At 43.7% G+C, this 21,303-nt stretch overlaps 1 protein-coding gene across 1 annotated transcript in view; it reads right to left on the bottom strand.

Annotated features, from left to right (window-relative positions):
* ptdss2 (phosphatidylserine synthase 2) overlaps positions 1-2,705 on the bottom strand; it is a 112,252-nt gene extending 109,547 nt beyond the window's left edge. The window contains exon 1 of the mRNA XM_045688018.1: positions 2,585-2,705. The gene's annotated coding sequence lies outside the window, so the exon portion shown is untranslated. The remainder of the gene's footprint in view (positions 1-2,584) is intronic.
* Positions 2,706-21,303: the final 18,598 nt, after the last annotated feature.

The following is a 21,303-nucleotide window of genomic DNA, read 5'->3' as shown; positions in this document are numbered from 1 at the left end:
GAAGAGCAAATTAAATGGTAGGAGGGACATTCCAGGTTCAAGTGGTTTCAGATTTCACATCCTATGTCACACAGGCTAAGAAATACTATAGTGTTCATGGGAACTAGGGCTATCGCTCAATGCAAGCCATTTCGATCTACGGTATCCACAGATCAATTTATAAGCGAAAATGTCAGTCAGAACCAGTACCAGAACCACGCAGGTCCAGGACCTTACATCTAAGAGGTCTTAAGTGCTCACTTAGAGGTAGATTGGGGAATATGGGGGGCGTAGTAGCCAGTTCCCGATTCAAAGCTTGTGACTTCCATCAGAGCTTGGACCAAAACTTTTGTCAACAAACAAAACTAAACATAACCCTAACCTTGTCATTGTTTTCACCTAATCTTCATACATGTTAACATAAATAGCTGAAGAAGGCTCTGTCAAAACGTATGAAGCTGTATGCACACTTTTCTGCACTGAACCCACAAGCTGTCTCTATTGCCATTAGGCAAAAGCAATCAATTGGTTCTCTGACTAGTTTATTTATCTTGATAAAGTTTAAATTTGACTAGGACAGAGAGAAGTCTTAAAAGCAATATGTCCTTCAAATGATAATTACATGACAATTAAACAATTTAGCTGAAATCTAACATGGTCAAAAGCTTTAGAGAGGAATGCAGTTGTAAAAATTATTTGCATGTTCTTAAATTTGTAAAACAAAACATTGCAATCAACTATCCAAGTAATTAAAGTCTCTGGCTAAAATCTCTCTGGGGTAATCAATTAGTCAAGATAGGAACAAAATAATTCATCTAAACTTTAGACCATACCTATGTAACAGTATAGCTTCCATCCCTCTCCTCACCCCTACCTGGGCTTGAACCAGGGACTCTCTGCACACATCGACAACAGCCACCCTCGAAGCATCGTTACCCAGCGCTCCACTAAAGCCGCAGCCCTTGCAGAGCAAGGGGAACAACTACTTCAAGGTCTCAGAGCAAGTGACGTCACCGATTGAAACGCTATTAGTGCGCACCCCGCTAACTAGCTAGCCATTTCACATCGTTTACACCTAGATAACTGGCATGCATCCAGGTAGATAAAGATTCTAGACAGATATGTCTTGTTTGCCTTACAAATATAATGTTTGTAAAGAATCTTATAATGAATAAAAATATAAAGGCACCATGTAAAGTGTTGGTCCCATGTTTCATGAACTGAAATAAAAGATCAAGATCCCATACGCACAAAAAGCTTATTTCTCTCCAATTCTGTGCACAAATTAGTGAGCATTTCTCCTTTACCAAGATAATCCATCCACCTGACAGGTGTGGCATATCAAGAAGCTGATTAAACTGCATGATCATTACACAGGTGCTGGGGACAATAAAAGGCCACTCTAAAATGTGCAGTTGTGTCACACAACACAATGCCACAGATGTATCAAGTTTTGAGGGAGCATGCTGACTGAACGAAGGTCCACCAGATCTGTTGACAGAGAATTTAATTTGAATTTCTCTACCATAAGCTGCCTACGACGTTGTTTTAGAGAATTTGGCAGTACGTCCAACCGGCCTCACAACTGCAGACCACGTGTAACCACGCCAGCTCAGAACCTCCACATCCAGTTTCTTCACCTGTGGGATCCTCTGAGACTACCCACCCGGATAGCTGATGAAACTGAGGAGTATTTCTCTCTGTCGTAAAAACCTTTTTGTTAGGAAAAACTCATTCTGATTGGCTGGGCCTGGCTCCGTAGTGAGTGGGCCTGGCTCCCAAGTGGGTGGGCCTATGCCCTCCCAGGCCAACCCATGGCTGCACCCCTGCCCAGTCATGTGAAATCTATAGATTAGGGCCGAATGAACTTATTTCAATTGACTGATTTCCTTATATAAACTGTAACTCTGTTAAATTGGTGCAATTGTTGCATGTTGTGTTTAGATTTTGGTGCAGTATATAAACATTTTTAAAAAACATAATATGTTCTACTTTATATAAATAGAACGGGCTGCTTGCATGGCATTGTGTGATGAGAGAAAAGTGAGAGACAAACACACTCTGAACTGGCGCGCTTGTGTGAGAAGAACAATTAAAAAACCGAATCTGAATTTTTTATTTTATTTTGTTAGCTTTTTTCAGCCAGCCTTTTTAGCCTGCAGCAGGCAATTTAGCCCTTGGTCGATGTGAGCTCCTACAGGCTCGCAACAAAAACATTAAACAAAACTTTGATAATATGTGTGTGTCTCACCATTGAGCTTTATTCTCCCTCAGCGCCACAACAGTAAAGCACATCGGTAAAAACATTCGCTCTACTGTCAGATTAGTTGAGAAAAATATGAGTATATTTTGATTACATACGTGCCTCTGCAATCAGTAATGCAAAATAATAATTGACTCTGACTGGGACTGTCACTCTACAAGTGGATCTGTGGCTGTGTCAGTGTGGGGGGCAGAGAAATTACAGTATCAAATCTGCTATATTTAATCTTTGTATCCACAAGCTGCTCTATCCATTGGTGAAGTAATTTAATGTTGTGAGTTAAGAGAGTGTGATTGAGTGAGAGAGAAAGAGAGAGAGAGAGAAATAAAGACACACGCTTACCTTTGAATAAACTCCAGTATGCAAGCAGCCTCTTCTTGGTATCTACAGGTTGAAAATATAGTTAGCACGCGAACAATGCTGCCAGGCCAGACAGAAATGTAGGCTGTGTCCCCTCACATATGACTTGGCCTTCCACACTGACCATCCAGGGTGCACTGGTCAGTGTTTCACCTGAAACCAAAGATCAATAACAGTCAAACATTTACAATAAACATCTAAGTGATTTTCACAGTGAGTGAGTGAGTGAGTGAGTGAGTGCAAGAGGGAAAGAATACAGACAGTATCAAGTACAATGAGTCATTGACTCCCAGGTAGGGTGTCCGCAGCTGTGGCAGGCCTCTGCAGGACATGAACATATCAATACCACAGAATCCGGTCACATAATTATTCAAATTAACATTATTTAAGATCATTTTATTCATGGTCTACAAGATAACCACAACAAAAAAAACATATCCTCTGTAAATGCAAAACATTTACATTTTGCAGACACTCTTATCCAGAGCGACTTACAGTAGTGAATGCATACATTTCATTTCCTTTCCTGCATTTTTTTTTTTTGTACTGTGCCCCCTTGGGAATTGAACCCACAACCCTGGCGTTGCACACACCATGCTAGCGTTGCAAACACCATGCTCTACCAACTGAGCCACAGCAAAGACACAGGGAAAAGCCTTGTTTAGTTTACCTTCTTAGGTACTCTGGATAAAAGCATCTGCTAAATGACAAAAATGTAAATGTACAACTTAAAGATTTGTCTATTGAGGGCAGTGTTGTGCTGTAGCAACACAAGCACACAAATAAACACGACGGGAAGTGTGCTGGCTGAATGAATTAAACTTTGTCACAAAGTAAATCTGAAACTGCATTGTTCATAACCTCATCCCCAGGCTATTGCGCACAGCACATGTAAGCCTGGGATATCAACGATTCAAAATTGGCTTTAATAGGAATGACCATAGAATTCTGTGGGAGGGACGGAAGGGACCTGAGTAAAGTATTTGTCATCATTACATTTTAGAGAATCCCACAACTGAGAGGTGTGGCTCCAAATCGAAGCAAGACACGTATGGGGGAAGTTTATGGTTGCTGTGGTTGAGAATGTGCTGGTACATTAACCGATTAAGCCAATGCCTCTGCACCGGGAGTTCCTCCTTCGATTGTTCTGTATTGGCTAACAAAGGCCAAGTTTGACATGTTGTTCCACCAGACATTTGGGCTGAATGTGTCTGGGAACGGGATTACACTGTTCACAACCTATGCATTGATACACTGTATCGCAAAACTGTAATTGATATGGTAATTTTGAGTATTATCAACATTTTAATGGTACTGTAATTCCATCCCACAGAATACAGTACTGTACCCTACCATACCGTATCTTTGGTGCGGCAAAAATCTTTTGACCACTAGTGCGTGAGGCGTGCCTTGTAAGAGGCTATATTTGTTGCGCCCGTCCCATGAGTGAGAATGCTGTACCAATTTAACTCCTATGTGGTTATAGTGCTGCTTTAAATGTAAAATGTATAGGGGACAGATTGGAGTGGAAGCAAGTCTTAAACCTTAAATGGTTGAGCAGTTTGCCATGTCCTTTAGGTCTGCTGTGCCCTGTAGTTGCTGCCAGTTTGGAAGCCTCTAGAAGTGCAAGTCGTATAAACACTTTATCAACCTGCATGAACCAATCCAAACCACTCCCCTAAATGAATTTAATTCATTCTTTCCAATTATGGTAGCATTAACTTTTTACTTTTTTACAGTATAATACAGTACATTTTATTATTGTACTATGACATTACACAGTACTTGCTTTGATAACGTATTTATATGACAGTAGGTGTACTGTAATATGAAATACAGAATTTTACTTTTAAAATTGTTTTATTTATTTAACCTTTATTTAACTAGGCAAGTCAGTTAAGAACAAATTCTTATTTACAATGACGGCCTACCAAAAGACAAAAGGCCTCCTGCGGGGACGGGGGCCTGGGATTAAAAATAAATAAATAAATGCAATATAAATGTAGGACAAAACACACATCACAACAAGAGAGACAACACAACACTACATAAAGAGAGACTTATAAGACAACAACATAGCAAGGCAGCAACACATGACAACACAGCATGGAAGCAACACAACATAACAACAACATGGTAGCAACACAACATGGTACAAACGTTATTGGGCACAGATAACAGCACAAAGGGCAAGAAGGTAGAGACAACAATACATCACACAAAGCAGCCTCAACTGTCAGTAAGTGTCCATGATTGAGTCTTTGAATGAAGAGATTGAGATAAAACTGTCCAGTTTGAGTGTTTGTTGCAGCTCGTTCCAGTCGCTGGCTGCAACAAACTGAAAAGAGGAGCGACCCAGGGATATGTGTGTGCTTTGGGGACCTTTAACAGAATGTGACTGGCAGAACGGGTGTTGTATGTGGAGGATGAGGGCTGCAGTAGATATCGCAGATGGGGGGAGTGAGGCCTAAGAGGGTTTTATAAATAAGCATCAACCAGTGGGTCTTGCGACGGGCATACAGAGATGACCAGTTTACAGAGGAGTATAGAGTGCAGTGAATTGTCCTATAAGGAGCATTGGTGGCAAATCTGATGGCCGAATGGTGAAGAACATCTAGCTGCTCGAGAGCACCCTTACCTGCTGATCTATAAATTATGTCTTCGTAATCTAGCATGGGTAGGATGGTCATCTGAATCAGGGTTAGTTTGGCAGCTGGGGTGAAAGTGGAGCGATTACGATAGAGGAAACCAAGTCTAGATTTAACTTTAGCCTGCAGCTTTGATATGTGCTGAGAGAAGGACAGTGAACTGTCTTGCCATACTCCCAAGTACTTGTATGAGGTGACTACCTCAAGCTCTAAACCCTCAGAGGTAGTAATAACACCTGTGGGAAGAGGAGCATTCTTCTTACCAAACCACATTACCTTTGTTTTGGAAGTGTTCAGAACATTTACATTTACATTTACGTCATTTAGCAGACGCTCTTATCCAGAGCGACTTACAAATTGGTGCATTCACCTTATGATATCCAGTGGAACAACCACTTTACAATAGTACATCTATGTCTTTTTGGGGGGGGGAGAGGGTAGGGGGGAGAGTTGGAAGGATTACTTAGTCCTATCCCAGGTATTCCTTAAAGAGGTGGGGTTTCAGGTGTCTCCGGAAGGTGGTGATTGACTCCGCTGTCCTGGCATCGTGAGGGAGCTTGTTCCACCATTGGGGTGCCAGAGCAGCGAACAGTTTTGACTGGGCTGAGCGGGAACTGTGCTTCCTCAGAGGTAGGGAGGCAAGCAGGCCAGAGGTGGACGAACGCAGTGCCCTTCTTTGGGTGTAGGGACTGATCAGAGCCTGAAGGTACGGAGGTGCCGTTCCCCTCACAGCTCCGTAGGCAAGCACCATGGTCTTGTAGCAGATGCGACCTTCAACTGGAAGCCAGTGGAGTGTGCGGAGGAGCGGGGTGACGTGAGAGAACTTGGGAAGGTTGAACACCAGACAGGCTGCGGCGTTCTGGATGAGTTGTAGGGGTTTAATGGCACAGGCAGGGAGCCCTGCCAACAGCGAGTTGCAGTAATCCAGACGGGGGATGACAAGTGCCTGGATTAGAACCTGCGCCGCTTCCTGTGTGAGGCAGGGTCGTACTCTGCGAATGTTGTAGAGCATGAACCTACAGGATCGGGTCACCGCCTTGATGTTAGCGGAGAACGACAGGGTGTTGTCCAGGGTCACGCCAAGGCTCTTAGCACTCTGGGAGGAGGACACAATGGAGTTTTCAACCGGGATGGCGAGATCATGGAACGGGCAGTCCTTCCCCGGGAGGAAGAGCAGGTCCGTCTTGCCGAGGTTCAGATTGAGGTGGTGATCTGTCATCCACACTGATATGTCTGCCAGACATGCAGAGATGTGATTCGCCACCTGGTTATCAGAAGGGGGAAAGGAGAAGATTAATTGTGTGTCGTCTGCGTAGCAATGATAGGAGAGACCATGTGAGGATATGACAGAGCCAAGTGACTTGGTGTATAGCGAGAATAGGAGAGGGCCTAGAACTGAGCCCTATGGGACACCAGTGGTGAGAGCACGTGGCCGGAGACGGATTCTCGCCACGCCACCTGGTAGGAGCGACCTGTCAGGTAGGACGCAATCCAAGAGTGAGCCGCGCCGGAGATGCCCAACTCGGAGGGGGTGGAGAGGAGGATCTGATGGTTCACAGTATCAAAGGCAGCAGATAGGTCTAGAAGGATGAGAGCAGAGGAGAGAGAGCCTCTGTGACACAGAGAAGAGCAGTCTCAGTTGAATGACCAGTCTTGAAACCTGACTGATTTGATTCAAGAAGGTCATTCTGAGAGAGATAGCAAGAGAGCAGGCCAAGGCCGGCACGCTCAAGAGTTTTGGAGAGAAAAGAAAGAAGGGATACTGGTCTGTAGTTGTTGACATCGGAGGAATCGAGTGTAGGTTTTTTGAGAAGGGGTGCAACTCTCGCTCTCTTGAAGACGGAAGGGACGTAGCCAGCGGTCAAGGATGAGTTGATGAGCGAGGTGAGGTAGGGGAGAAGGTCTCCGGAAATGGTCTGGAGAAGAGAGGAGGGGATCGGGTCAAGCGGGCAGGTTGTTGGGCGGCTGGCCGTCACAAGTCGCAAGATTTCATCTGGAGAGAGAGGGGAAAAAGAGGTCAAAGCATAGGGTAGGGCAATGTGAGCAGGACCAGCGGTGTCGTTTGACTTAACAAACGAGGATCGGATGTCGTCGACCTTCTTTTCAAAATGGTTGACAAAGTCATCCGCAGAGAGGGAGGAGGGGCGGGGGGGGGGAGGAGGATTCAGGAGGGAGGAGAAGGTGGCAAAGAGCTTCCTAGGGTTAGAGGCAGATGCTTGGAATTTAGAGTGGTAGAAAGTGGCTTTAGCAGCAGAAACAGAGGAAGAAAATGTGGAGAGGAGGGAGTGAAAAGATGCCAGGTCCGCAGGGAGGCTAGTTTTCCTCCATTTCCGCTCGGCTGCCCGGAGCTCTGTTCTGTGAGCTCGCAATGAGTCGTCAAGCCACGGAGCAGGAGGGGAGGACCGAGCCGGCCGGGAGGATAGGGGACATAGAGAGTCAAAGGATGCAGAAAGGGAGGAGAGGAGGGTTGAGGAGGCAGAATCAGGAGATTGGTTGGAGAAGGATTGAGCAGAGGGAAGAGATGATAGGATGGAAGAGGAGAGAGTAGCAGGAGAGAGAGAGCGAAGGTTGCGACGGCGCAATACCATCTGTGTAGGGGCAGAGTGAGTAGTGTTGGAGGAGAGCGAGAGGGAAAAGGATACAAGGTAGTGGTCGGAGACTTGGAGGGGAGTTGCAGTAAGATTAGTAGAAGAACAGCATCTTATTTCCCTCATTAAAATGCTAATCAATTTATAACATTTTTGACATGATTTTTTCTGGATGTTTTTGTTGTTATTCTGTCTCTCACTGTTCAAATAAACCTACCGTTAAAATTATAGACTGATCATTTCTTTGTCAGTGGGCGAACGTACAAAATCAGCAGGGGATCAAATACTTTTTTCCCTCACTGTACTTGCCACTGAGCTGCCTGCAAGTTACTGTCACAGATATATCAAGGGAGCTTTGTTCCAGTCAAATTCACGGCAACCCCTTTACAGTGTATGCAGTAAACATGCAGTTCGTAATGTCACCACTACTAGCTGTCAACGCCAGCATTTGTATTGAGAAGATTTACTACAGCCAAAGGTCATGTAGCTAAACAAACACTTTATGTCCTACAATCAATATTTTTTTCTATAGTTTTACCACCCGTACAGTAGGTGGTGGCATGCACCTCTAACGCTTGTTTGCGGGCCGCCATAATACCATAGAAGGAGAAACACTTTCTGGCAACCTCGTAATGACAGCTCGTAATGACTAGCACACTAGCTGTTCATTACGACATTGTTTTCTTATTAAAACCTTATGTACATTACACTATGATATTCAATGCAAAATGTATTGGCTAGCTAGCTATATTTTTCAACTGCAAATGCCATACTTGTAGAAAAAGGAGGAAGGGAAGCGCTGCTATGGTACACAATAGTACATTGTGGTAGACAGAAGGTGCTCTTTGGTAAAAGGGGTAAATTGGTCATCAAAAAGAAAGGAGGACCAATGCATTCTAAATTTGTGTGGCATGTTCAATGGAAACAAAGTTTAAAAACTCAGATGCGTTTTGGCTGCATGGCCTTCGTCAGGGAGTACAAAGAAATGATAATACAATGTCCTCTTTTGAACAGCTTTTTCCAATCCGCACTGATTTGAAGAGGGAGTGGTTACAGCATTCATTGGACAACACCTAGTAAGAAATACTATACACATTAAAAAGTGAAATACTGTAAATATGTTATCAAAAATGCAACTCCAAGCTAAAAGCATCAGAACCCCTAGAAAGGGAGTTCCAACCTTGAATATGACTGGGCAAAGTGCATAGAATAGGAGAGCCATCTACTCTGTAGTACCCCAAAACACAGCAAACTTGGACAACAACAGTCTAAACATAGCTGAGGACAATAGAGCAAAAATGTCCACTAGATGACAGGAAATAGACATATCATGACCCTACAGGAAAGGTAAGAAATCCATATCTTCATTTAAACCAGGGTACTTAGTGGCCTGTAGTTTGTAAATCCCAAACCTTTTTTTTGTAAATGCCATACGCCAATGAAATTGTTTATGCAAGCAAATGCTTCCCTCACACACGTTAGCAAGCAAGCTACTGTAGCTAACAATTTTATCTCGCCATGAATGCAAGCACATGTCCGGAATGCACGATCTGCCCCAACTGTCTTGCTTTTTGTAGATTGCATATTTCGGAAAATGAAAAAAGCCCACTAGCTAACATAATAGGCCCACACAGTAACAACGTTATTTTTGTATCAAGGATGAGGGCACACTTTCACGCCAGTAGCACAGATTCTAAGCTAACTGGCTAGGTAGATAGCTATATAGCTAGGCTACCTTGCTTGGAAGCTATCCAGCTAACGGTAAATATTTAGCTAAGAACACAGATAGATGTTAGTTATAAAATCTTTGGTAAGAATGTGTAGAGGTCAGGGCCGCTGTCTTGGTGATGTGTACTTTTGATTATTGACTTATTAAAATATGCTGGCAGTGGCTACTCAAACCACCATACCTAGTCTCTCTCACGTTGTGACCTAAACTGAAAGCTTACCGAGAAGGTACTACCTGAAGCTCCTTGCACTGCGAGTCGTAGACGTATTTAAAGCTCCATGCACTTTGAGTCGTAGATGTATCACACGCACTGAACATTGGAGAACACCCAGGCGAACACAGCCCACAGAAAACTTTAGCTACAATCAAAAGTTTGCATGATGTCTAACTCGAATAAAGGAGAGATAAGCTAGCTAGCCTAACCACTGTCTTTCAACTTAACACAAAATCAGCTATGCTAGTCGAACATGCATCGAAGGGCACTGTTGTTGATCATTATTGCTAGCCACATCATTGCCTAGCTAGCTAAGTTAATGAAATGGAATGGTACACATTCAGGTAAAGCATGCTAAAATAATTTACATACCTTGTTTGTTGATTCCTTACTTCTGTTTGATTGATGTGTCCACCATTAAAATTTGTGCCGCGGCAATCCCACAATGCTACCTGCTTGATAGCTGTCAAATCCCACTTCGATTTGAGTTTACAGTCAGGTCAAAGAATTACCCATCATGCATTGCCATTTACAGTAAAACTGTAAAAACCTATAACATGGTGAATTTCCCTCAAATGGAAATATCAACTGCTAACTGGGCAGGGGCATTGTCCAGTTCAGCACCAAGGAGCTCCGCTATACCTGTCTCATGTGTGGAGCTGCAGCCAAGGCGCTTTCCATTCAGCAGTGCTGAATATGGGCACTCTCATCTCCCTTTAAAAACGCATTTGTCAAGATTTTGCCAATTGTTTGGTTGAGTTTCCTTTTCTTTGACTATTCCACTGAGACTAGGATAAACTGTCACCACTGATAAATCCACGATAATTGAGAATTTCAATAAGCATTTCTCTATGGCTGGCCATGCTTTCCACCTGGCTACCCCAACCCCGGACCAAAGCTCTGCACCCCCCGCAGCAACTGGCCCAAGCCCCCCCTGCTTCTCCTTCACCCAAATCCAGACAGCTGATGTTCTGAAAGAGCGGCAAAATCTGGATCCCTACAAATCAGCTGGGCTAGACAATCTGGACCCTCTCTTCCTAAAATTATCCGCCGCCATTGTTGCAACCCCTATAACTAGTCTGTTCAACCTCTCTTTCGTATCGTCTGAGATTCCGAAAGATCGGAAAGGAGGAGACACTCTCCAAACTGTTATAGATCTATATCCATCCTGCCCTGCCTTTCTAAAGTCTTCCAAAGCCAAGTGAACAAACAGATTACCGACCATTTCGAATCCCACCGTCCCTACTCCACTATGCAATCTGGTTTCCGAGCTGGTCACGCGTGCACCTCAGCCACGCTCAAGGTCCTAAACAATATCATAACCGCCATCGATAAAAGACAGTACTGTGCAGCCATCTTCATCGACCTGGCCAAGGCTTTCGACTCTGTCAATCACCATATTCTTATCAGCAGACTCAACAGCCTTGGTTTCTCTAATGACTGCCTCGGCTTCTTCTCAAATAGAGTTCAGTGTGTCAAATCGGAGGGCCTGTTGTCCGGACCTCTGGCAGTCTCTATGGGGGTGCCACAGGGTTCAATTCTCGGGCCGACTCTTTTCTCTGTATATATCAATGATGTCGCTCTTGCTGCGGGCGATTCTTTGATCCACCTCCATGCAGACGACACCATTCTGTATACTTCTGGCCCTTCTTTGGACACTGTGTTAACAAACCTCCAAACGAGCTTCAACACCATACAACACACCTTCCGTGGCCTCCAACTGCTCTTAAATGCTGGCAAAACGAAATGCATGCTCTTCAACCGATCGCTGCCTGCACCTGCCCTCTCGACTAGCATCACTACTCTGGACGGTTCCGACTTAGAATATGTGGACAACTATAAATACCTAGGTGTTTGGCTAGACTATAAACTCTCCTTCTAGACACACATTAAGCATCTCCAATCCAAAGTTAAATCTAGAATTCCTATTTCGCAACAAAGTCTCCTTCACTCATGCTGCCAAACATACCCTCGTAAAACTGAATATCCTACCAATCCTTGACTTTGGCGATGTCCTTTACAAAATAGCCTCCAACACTCTACTCAGTAAATTGGGTGCAGTCTATCACAGTGCCATCCGTTTTGTCACCAAAGCCCCATATACTACCCACCACTGCAACCTGTATGCTCTCGTTGACTGGTCCTCGCTACCCACTGGCTCCAGGTCATCAATAAGTCTTTGCTAGGTAAAGCTCTGCCTTATCTCAGCTCAGTGGTCACCATAACAACACCCACCCGTACCACGCGCTCCAGCAGGTATATTTCACTGGTCATCCCGAAAGCCAACACCTCCTTTGGCCGCCTTTCCTTCCAGTTCTCTGCTGCCGATGACTGGAACGAATTGCAAAAATCACTGAAGTTGAAGACTTATATCTCCCTCACTAACTCTAAGCGTCAGCTGTCAGATCAATTTTCCGATATCTGCAGCTGTACACAGCCCATCTGTAAATAGCCCATCCAACCAACTACCTACCTCATCCCCATATTTGTTTTAGTTTTCTGCTCTTTTCCACACCAGTATTTCTACTTGCACATCCTCATCTGCACATATACTGCTAAAAAAATAAAGGGAACACTTAAACAACACATCCTAGATCTGAATGAAAGAAATAATCTTATTAAATACTTTTTTCTTTACATAGTTGAATGTGCTGACAACAAAATCACACAAAAATAATCAATGGAAATCCAATTTATCAACCCATGGAGGTCTGGATTTGGAGTCACACTCAAAATTAAAGTGGAAAACCACACTACAGGCTGATCCAACTTTGATGTAATGTCCTTAAAACAAGTCAAAATGAGGCTCAGTAGTGTGTGTGGCCTCCACGTGCCTGTATGACCTCCCTACAACGCCTGGGCATGCTCCTGATGAGGTGGCGGATGGTCTCCTGAGGGATCTCCTCCCAGACCTGGACTAAAGCATCCGCCAACTCCTGGACAGTCTGTGGTGCAACGTGGCGTTGGTGGATGGAGCGAGAGATGATGTCCCAGATGTGCTCAATTGGATTCAGGTCTGGGAAACGGCCGGGCCAGTCCATAGCATCAATGCCTTCCTCTTGCAGGAACTGCTGACACACAGCCACATGAGGCCTAGCATTGTCTTGCATTAGGAGGAACCCAGGGCCAACCGCACCAGCATATGGTCTCACAAGGGGTCTGAGGATCTCATCTCGGTACCTAATGGCAGTCAGCCTACCTCTGGCGAGCACATGGAGGGCTGTGCGGCCCCCCAAAGAAATGCAACCCTACACCATGACTGACCCATCGCCAAACCGGTCATGCTGGAGGATGTTGCAGGCAGCAGAACGTTCTCCACGGCGTCTCCAGACTCTGTCACGTCTGTCAGATGTGCTCAGTGTGAACCTGCTTTCATCTGTGAAGAGCACAGGGCGCCAGTGGCGAATTTGCCAATCTTGGTGTTCTCTGGCAAATGCCAAACGTCCTGCACGGTGTTGGGCTGTAAGCACAACCCCCACCTGTGGACGTCGGGCCCTCATACCACCCTCATGGAGTCTGTTTCTGACCGTTTGAGCAGACACATGCACATTTGTGGCCTGCTGGAGGTCATTTTGCAGGGCTCTGGCAGTGCTCCTCCTGCTTCTCCTTGCACAAAGGCGGAGGTAGCGGTCCTGCTGCTGGGTTGTTGCCCTCCTACGGCCTCCTCCACGTCTCCTGATGTACCGACCTGTCTCCTGGTAGCGCCTCCATGCTCTGGACACTACACTGACAGACACAGCAAACCTTCTTGCCACAGCTCGCATTGATGTGCCATCCTGGATGAGCTGCACTACCTGAGCCACTTGTGTGGGTTGTAGACTCCGTCTCATGCTACCACTAGAGTGAAAGCACCACCAGCATTCAAAAGTGACCAAAACATCAGCCAGGAAGCATAGGAACTGAGAAGTGGTCTGTGGTCCCCACCTGCAGAACCACTCCTTTATTGGAGGTGTCTTGCTAATTGCCTATAATTTCCACCTGTTGTCTATTCCATTTGCACAACAGCATGTGAAATGTATTGTCAATCAGTGTTGCTTCCTAAGTGGACAGATTGATTTCACAGAAGTGTGATTGACTTGGAGTTACATTGTGTTGTTTAAGTGTTCCCTTTATTTTTTTGAGCAGTGTATATCACTCCAGTGTAAATTGCTAAATTGTAATTACTTCGCCACTATTGGCCTATTTATTACCTTACCTCATTACTTCATTTGCACACACTGTATACAGATTTTCCATTGTGTAATTGACTGTACGTTTGTTTATCCCATGTGTAACTCTGTGTTGTTGTTTTTGTCGTACTGCTTCGCTTTATCTTGGCCAGGTCGCAGTTGTAAATGAGAATTTGTTCTCAATTGGCCTACGTTGTTAAATAAAGGTGAAATAAAAAAGAAAAAAGAACAAAAACTATTGTAAGTAATCCCTTTTGATTCATGCCTTTTATGTCAATGCATTATGTAGTTTTGATGCTGTTTTTTTATTGCATTGTTTCAGTTTTCCAGGTTGTTGTTTATGATCCGGTAAAGTTAGTTGTTTGATGTCGGCATTTAATGTTAGCCCTGTTGTACCTTGCAGCCTTAGTGGTTTTAATATTAATTTTCATTTGGTAAAGCTATCGAGAAGTTCATGCTTTTGATTTATGAGCAATTCTCCTTTCATGTATTTGATTTATCAAGAGAAATTTGTTGTTGTGATACACTTTTTCTTTGATGTTTAACTTGCATTTAGACAATTAGTTTGTTTGTATAGAAATTTGGTTAACCCTTTTGCAATATTATTTATGCATGTTTGTTTATTAACATAATGTGCATAAATTCATTGTTTGAATACTGCCGCGAACATATAATTGCCAGCCATTTTTCACTCCCTTTAGGAACAATGGCTGAACTAAATTCGGCAAAATAAATGATTGGTTCCTCTGAAACTCCTGACTCCTGTGTGAATTGTGTGGCTCTATTTGAACAGCAAACTTCTCCTTCACTAAACATTCAAACTTTCAAAACCTAAATCCTGTTTGAAAAAAGCACACAATTAACAGTGCCTGTCTGCAAAGATGGCAATTAAATCTAGAAAGGAGGAAAATGCAGCCAACGCGAATTAGCATTTTCCATGGCCATCTGGCATCAGCGCAGGCGATGGGGAACAAAGGCGAGTTGGATTGAGAGAGGAGGCGAGTGTGCCATCGCATTGACCTGCAAATGAGGCTTTGTCACCAAATTAAAGCTCCCTGACCCCTGTACCCCCCCTCCCCAAAGCTAGATTTTTTTTTTGCTAGCATGGCGAATGGACACATTAATTAATGTCTATATGTTTTTGTGTGTATTTTTGCAGTAAGCCTATTCTGACAGCAACCAAAACAGTGCAGCTTGGCTGAATATTGCGCTTGGCCATAGCCATGCACCAAAAGGCCAAAATAATCTAATATTGACTAGCCTGCTATCCCCATTCTATTATTCTTGTGAGCCTACTTTGAAAGATGGTAGCATAGTAGTAGTGGCCTATATCAATGGCGAGTTTGGATAGGTTTTCGGGTTATCTGTATTGGATAGGTTTTTCGGTTATCAACTTTGGTCCCAGTTAGATTTCTACATGAACAGGCATATCTCAAAATGTTGCAATGGACGTTTAAACCCCTCTGCCCCTCTGTACAGACGTGGTCGTGAGCAGGCTCACTTAGGACTCAGTGATGCGCATTAGGACACATGCGGATCATCTTTAACTGCTAGGGCTTGAGTTGACAGACACCGTGTATGTGTCCATAATCACTGTTTTTGCGAGTGTGCTGTTGGCTTGCACGGTTGACTGTGTGTTTGTGCGTGCGAATGAAAGAGAGAAAGAGTACGAGGGGGGAGAGAGGTGGGAGGGAGAGAGAGAGAGAGATGGGCGTCGTGTGTTTCACCCATAGACGCCAGCTTCTCTCTTTTTTGGGTCTACCTCCACTCAATATTCATGCGTATGTGTAACAATGACCACAGCTCAATTCACACAGCCACGTGGAACGCTGTCTGACGGGGAACTCGTGGCAGCCTTTCAGATATCTTCTTTCTGTCTTTTCCTTTCTTTGCATACCGAATCTGGCTTCGGTTGGGGGCCCTAATCACCCTCCCACCTCAATCGCTAGTTCACTTTGCTCTCGCCACGCATCAAGGGGATCAGAATTTCAAACTGAAAAGCAAAGCAGTTCTTTTACAATGTTTCACAACTTGGTGGAGGAATCCCAAATCTCCTGTATTTGTCCTTGTACTTCAAGCTAACACGTTTGCAAACAACATCATAGCCTATATCTTACACGTTGATTGTGACTATACTTGTGAAGTAGAATAATTCTTGAATGGGCGTAAATCATCTAAAACGAGTGCCCTTTATAAGGAGGACAACAATACGGTGGAGGTAGGCCTATATGAATTTGTGGAGAAGTACTGTGTATGTGCACGCATTGGCCTTCACATCAGTCAAAGTTGTCAGTGCATTACAATGCACTCCATTTACAGCCTTAAATGGGTGAAAATGGGACCTATGGATTCGATCATTCGCATTCCTCAATGGGCCTTATGGCAGGCTCTACAAATGCTATAGATTGCAATAGATTTTATTTTGCAAACAAATAATATCAGTAAGGTTAATGTAAACCTACATATTCAAAAAAATTAATTGTGCTTCTATTTGTATGTTATGATATACTAAAGGGGGGCCAGGGAACAAAGTAATAGGGGTCAGTTGTTATAGCTTAATAACTCAAATTAGAAACCACTTAGAAAGTTGTGCTAATGCTTGGTTAGTGTCTCTAAATGCTTAACAAGTTTTGCTTAAATGCATTTGTTTTTGTTTAATTTACAAAAAATGGGTTTGAGGCCCTAAAGTATCTCTTTTTTTATGATTGACCTGTGGAACATTCTCTATGTATCTAAATATATATATATATATATATATATATATATATTTTGTATCAGTAGGATGGGGTATTTTTGTGTTGGTATAGTTGATGACATTATTATTGTATTTTCTCACAAGATTCAGATTAGTATAGGGGGTTAGTTGTACCTTACAATATTTAGACATTCACATAATAATACAACATTTCACTTCACAGGTTTTTATTTAAAAATATATATTTAACCAGTTTTGTTGGTAGGCTGCCTAATTTGTCACTGTGTTGATTTTGTTTTCATGAATCTCTGTGCCTTCAATCATTATGCTCAAAGAGCTACAGTGCTTTCAAAAAGTATTCATATTCCTTGACTTATTCCACATTTTGTTGTTACAGCCTGAATAATATTGTTACATACCCGATAATGACTAAGCGAAAACATGTTTTTATAATTCTTTGCAAATTTATTGAAAATGAAATTCAGAAATATCAAATTTACAGAAGTATTCACACCCCTGAGTCAATACTTTGTAGATGCACCTGTGGCGGCGACAACAGCTTTGAGTCTTCTTGCGTATTTCTGTATCAGCTTTGCACATCTGGATTTGGGGATTTTCTCCCATTCTTCCTTGCAGATTTTCTCAAGCTTTGTTAAGTTAGATTGGGAGCGGTGGTGAACAACAATCTTCATGTCCTTCCACAAATTTTTAAGTGTAAGGTTGTTTGCACTATTCATTATTCACTCTATCCTTACCAGTCTCCCAGTCCCTGCCGCTGAAAAGCATCTTCATAGCATGATGATGCCACCACCATGCTTCACGGTAGGGATGGTGTTAGATGGGTGATGAGCTGTGCCTGGTTTTCAAACATAGCGCTTTGTATTCAGACATAACGTTTTGCATTCAGGCCAAAGAGTAACATTTTGTCTCATCAGACCACATCATATTTAGCCTTTTAATCATTGTGCCTGTTAATCATTGAGGGTGTGTGTTATTTATTCGAGGTACTCCTCGCTGCTTTTGTGTTTTGTATACGTGTTTGTTTGGTCTTCGTCCCCGTGCCTTTACATGGCACACTGTAATTTGGGTCAATAAAAACCTCTATTACCCATTCCTGCGCCTGTCTCCCGATCGCTTTATACCAACGTGACACTCAATAAATTGCAAGTAAACAGACCTTAAAAACAAAAGGTTTTCCTTACTGTATATTTGAACAATGGAATCTACTAGCAGTCATTTTAAGGCCTTGGTGGTTTGGCTTTAGCTATCCACCTCAGTCCCAGTAGCGCAGTGGGCAGGCTTTAGCTATCCACCTCAGTCCCAGTAGTGCAGTGGGCAGGCTTTAGCTATCCACCTCAGTCCCAGTAGTGCAGTGGGCAGGCTTTAGCTATCCACCTCAGTCCCAGTAGTGCAGTGGGCAGGTGCGCACCGAATAATAAAGAACCTGTGTGAGACAATAATAAGATCGTTCTACAACGGATGTTATATCACTGTATGTCATTGGTCTGATATTGGTGTGATGGTGTTAAGATAAGACAGTACTTTATTAAACCCCCAGAAAGGACATTTGATTTCACCAGCCAAAACATACATCAACAATAAATACACAATAAAAACACAACAAGGGCACACGGACACTAAAAGCATAGCATCATCGAATGAAATGAAAACTCAGTGTTCATGTTAAAAGTCTCGTAGGATAAGGTAAAAAAAGACCTGCAGAAATGTTCTGTTTTGGACGTAGGTGAAATGAATCTCTCTGCTATCGCAATGCGGTGCTCCAAGCAGATACCGTGGAGGGGGTGGCTAGTGTTGGCCTCTATGCTCTGGAGCCCTATACTATGAAAATAGTTTGAGGAGTTAGCGAGGTAACTTTGGTCTGAGTTCAACTTGGGATAACCGGTACGGCAACAAATCCTTCCGGGGCAGGCTAACTCAATACGAACTCCATTTTTCCTGAATGAAGTGCCTGAGCTGAGAGTTGAGGACTAATGAAATCAGATTCCCTCCCTCTCACAAAGATTGTGTCATCATCCACTTCATTTGAGGAAGATGACATTAAATATGTAATACATCAAATGTGTTTTGTGTGTTAAAAAATAGTCATGTTAAAATACCTATCACGTTACACGTTTAGTAAAGACAAATGCATTTGAAACTTCACGCACAATAAAACGTTTGTATGACTTCATACCATTATTTTATCTATAGGAGTAGGAAAAGAGGTGCTTGTGCATTGATAACCATACCAAAGCACACTAAAGTAATAAAATAAAGATGCATTACTAAAATCATATTTCACACAATAGCCTTCTGAATTTGCCAGATACATTTTCTTTCATTTTGATTATTTTGGCACAAATGAAAATGTGGCACTGAGTTGCCTATGGATTGATGTTTCAGAATTGTCTCAATGAAGAGTTCGGAGTTCGGCTAGCCACGTATGACATGCAAACACAGTTACAAGCCTGTTAGAGTTAGCGGCAGGCTGACAAGCAATATCTACCGTCGAAGTATGGATGAAGCCTGAGCTGGAAAGCGAAGCTAACTGAAGCCGACTAGCTTTAGAAAACCCAGAGTAGATCGGGCTTGCTACGTGGTATACGCCTCCGAGCTTGTCCTGGATGGGCCCTAGATTGACCTGGTGGGTGCTTGATGATAGATCCTGCCTTCTGGATGATTTTGGTCAGCCTGTTGGCATCATCCCTAGTCTTTGCTGAGCCTTTTTAAACACCATATGAAGGTGTTCTCTTTCCACTGCAGCTTGTCGTCAATCACCACCCCCAGGTATTTGTACGAGTCCACCCTTTGCACAGTGACCTGATTGATATCCACAGGTGATGCGCTCTCCTTCTTCCTCCTGAAGTCTATCACCAGCTCTTTGATTTTAGACACATTCAGCTCCAGGTGGTTTTGGCTGCACCATGACACAAATGAGTAGTAGGTACAGTGGAGGTAGACGGTGACAGCATGAAGATAAAGTGCAGGATCCAGCACAGACCTTGAGCAGCCGGGGTCTGACTCCATCTGGTCCCACAGCCTTCCTGGCATTGGTCAGTTTGAACTGTTTCCTCACCTGGTCAACAGTCACAGTAATAGCCGGACTGGTCCTAGACTCTGCTGCTGTAACCTCTCCACAGACCTGTCTTTCTTCTGAGAAATCAAGATTGTGCAAAGCTGTCATTAAGGCAAAGGATGGCTACTTTGAAGAATCTCAAATATAAAATATATTTTGATTTGTTTAACACTTTTTGGTTACTTCATGATTCCATGTGTTATTCCATAGTGTTGATGTCTTCACTATTATTCTACAATGTAGAAAATAGTACAAATAAAGAAAAACCCTTCAATGAGTAGGTGTGTCCAAACTTTTGACTGGTACCGTGTATGTGTGGTTGAAGTCAAAGAAGCAACAATAGATAGTTAATGCCCTAGATCGCAATATGTGTGACATCTTGAGAACTACACTTTCTTTGAGTTGTAATTGGTTAGAGAGGAGGAGGGATGACAATTGAGAAATTAGATCTAACTCTAACTCAGTGCCAGTCCTGACAGTCCGAGTCCTCCACCTCTTTTCAGCCCAACTTTTCCTTTGTCTCTCCCCTTTTCTCCTCTCCTGAGTGAAACCTGTTTCCCTTCACGTCGTGTCTTGCTGTGATGCGAGCATTCTGTTCAACGGCTACTGTCTCTTTATCTGTCCATCCATCCATCTCTCCAAGCTCTCCACTTCTCTCTCTCTCTCTTTCTGTTGGCCTGTAGTTTCTTCTCCCTCAATCATTTTGGCCCATAAAACTCAAGGAGGAGCGCTAGCAGGCTGCTTTTTCAGGGCTGGCTACACCGCTATAGGTGCACTGACTCGGACTAATGCTATTCGCGCCTCAGATTTGCTCGGCAGGCCCTATGAAAGAGGCGGCGAGGGCGTCCTTTATGAGAGACACAACAAAGGGCCATAATTCATCAGTGGACCAGGGAACAGGGACCAGGGAGTGGCAGGCAGGGAGTTGGGTAACGACTGTAGCCTGAATCCTGTGCAGAGAGTTGGGTTGGGCTGCTAGGCTGTCTCCAGCCTCCACTCTTCACCACGAAAATATTAAGGATTTTTTTTTACTTCCCTTAAAAGGTAGACTCAGCTGACATCATCATACACAGCAGGGGGACTTCCTGTGCACAGATAGCAACTATAATATAATTCCAGTCTGCCAAGAAGACCACTAATGGCTCTTCCCAATGTGGACATGCCTCAAGAGAGGGTGCAGATTGGGCAGAACCTGGTGGGACTTTTCTTGTTCTTCATGTTTGTAAGTGGGAAGTCACCTGGCTGTGAATGATAATGTCATGTTGCCAAGTTTACCTCAGTCACACCAGGCCATGGACAAGTCACTTCTTCCAGTTGAGGACATTACCCTCTACTTCTAGGCCAGCTCCCACTGTGCCTCTAGGGCCTACTCCTAACTTAATGTATGTATGTGAGGGTCCCCTGGGAGAAAGAGTGTGGCTGGCAGCAGTAGATTTATGGCCACTGGTCCCAGGTCAGCCCACAGACTATACATCTTCACCTCTGCCTGGCTGGCCCTTCACGCAGGGCCACGGGCTCAGGGGCCCCTTACAGGGGACACAATGCTCCCAGTGCTGTTGGACCTGTCAGCTCCTCCTAATTT

The sequence above is a fragment of the Salmo salar genome, chromosome ssa10, assembly GCF_905237065.1.
Source record: "Salmo salar chromosome ssa10, Ssal_v3.1, whole genome shotgun sequence".
NCBI lineage: Eukaryota > Metazoa > Chordata > Actinopteri > Salmoniformes > Salmonidae > Salmo > Salmo salar.
Note: the sequence above shows the minus strand (reverse complement) of the source record. Positions and strands in the feature narration are given on the sequence as shown.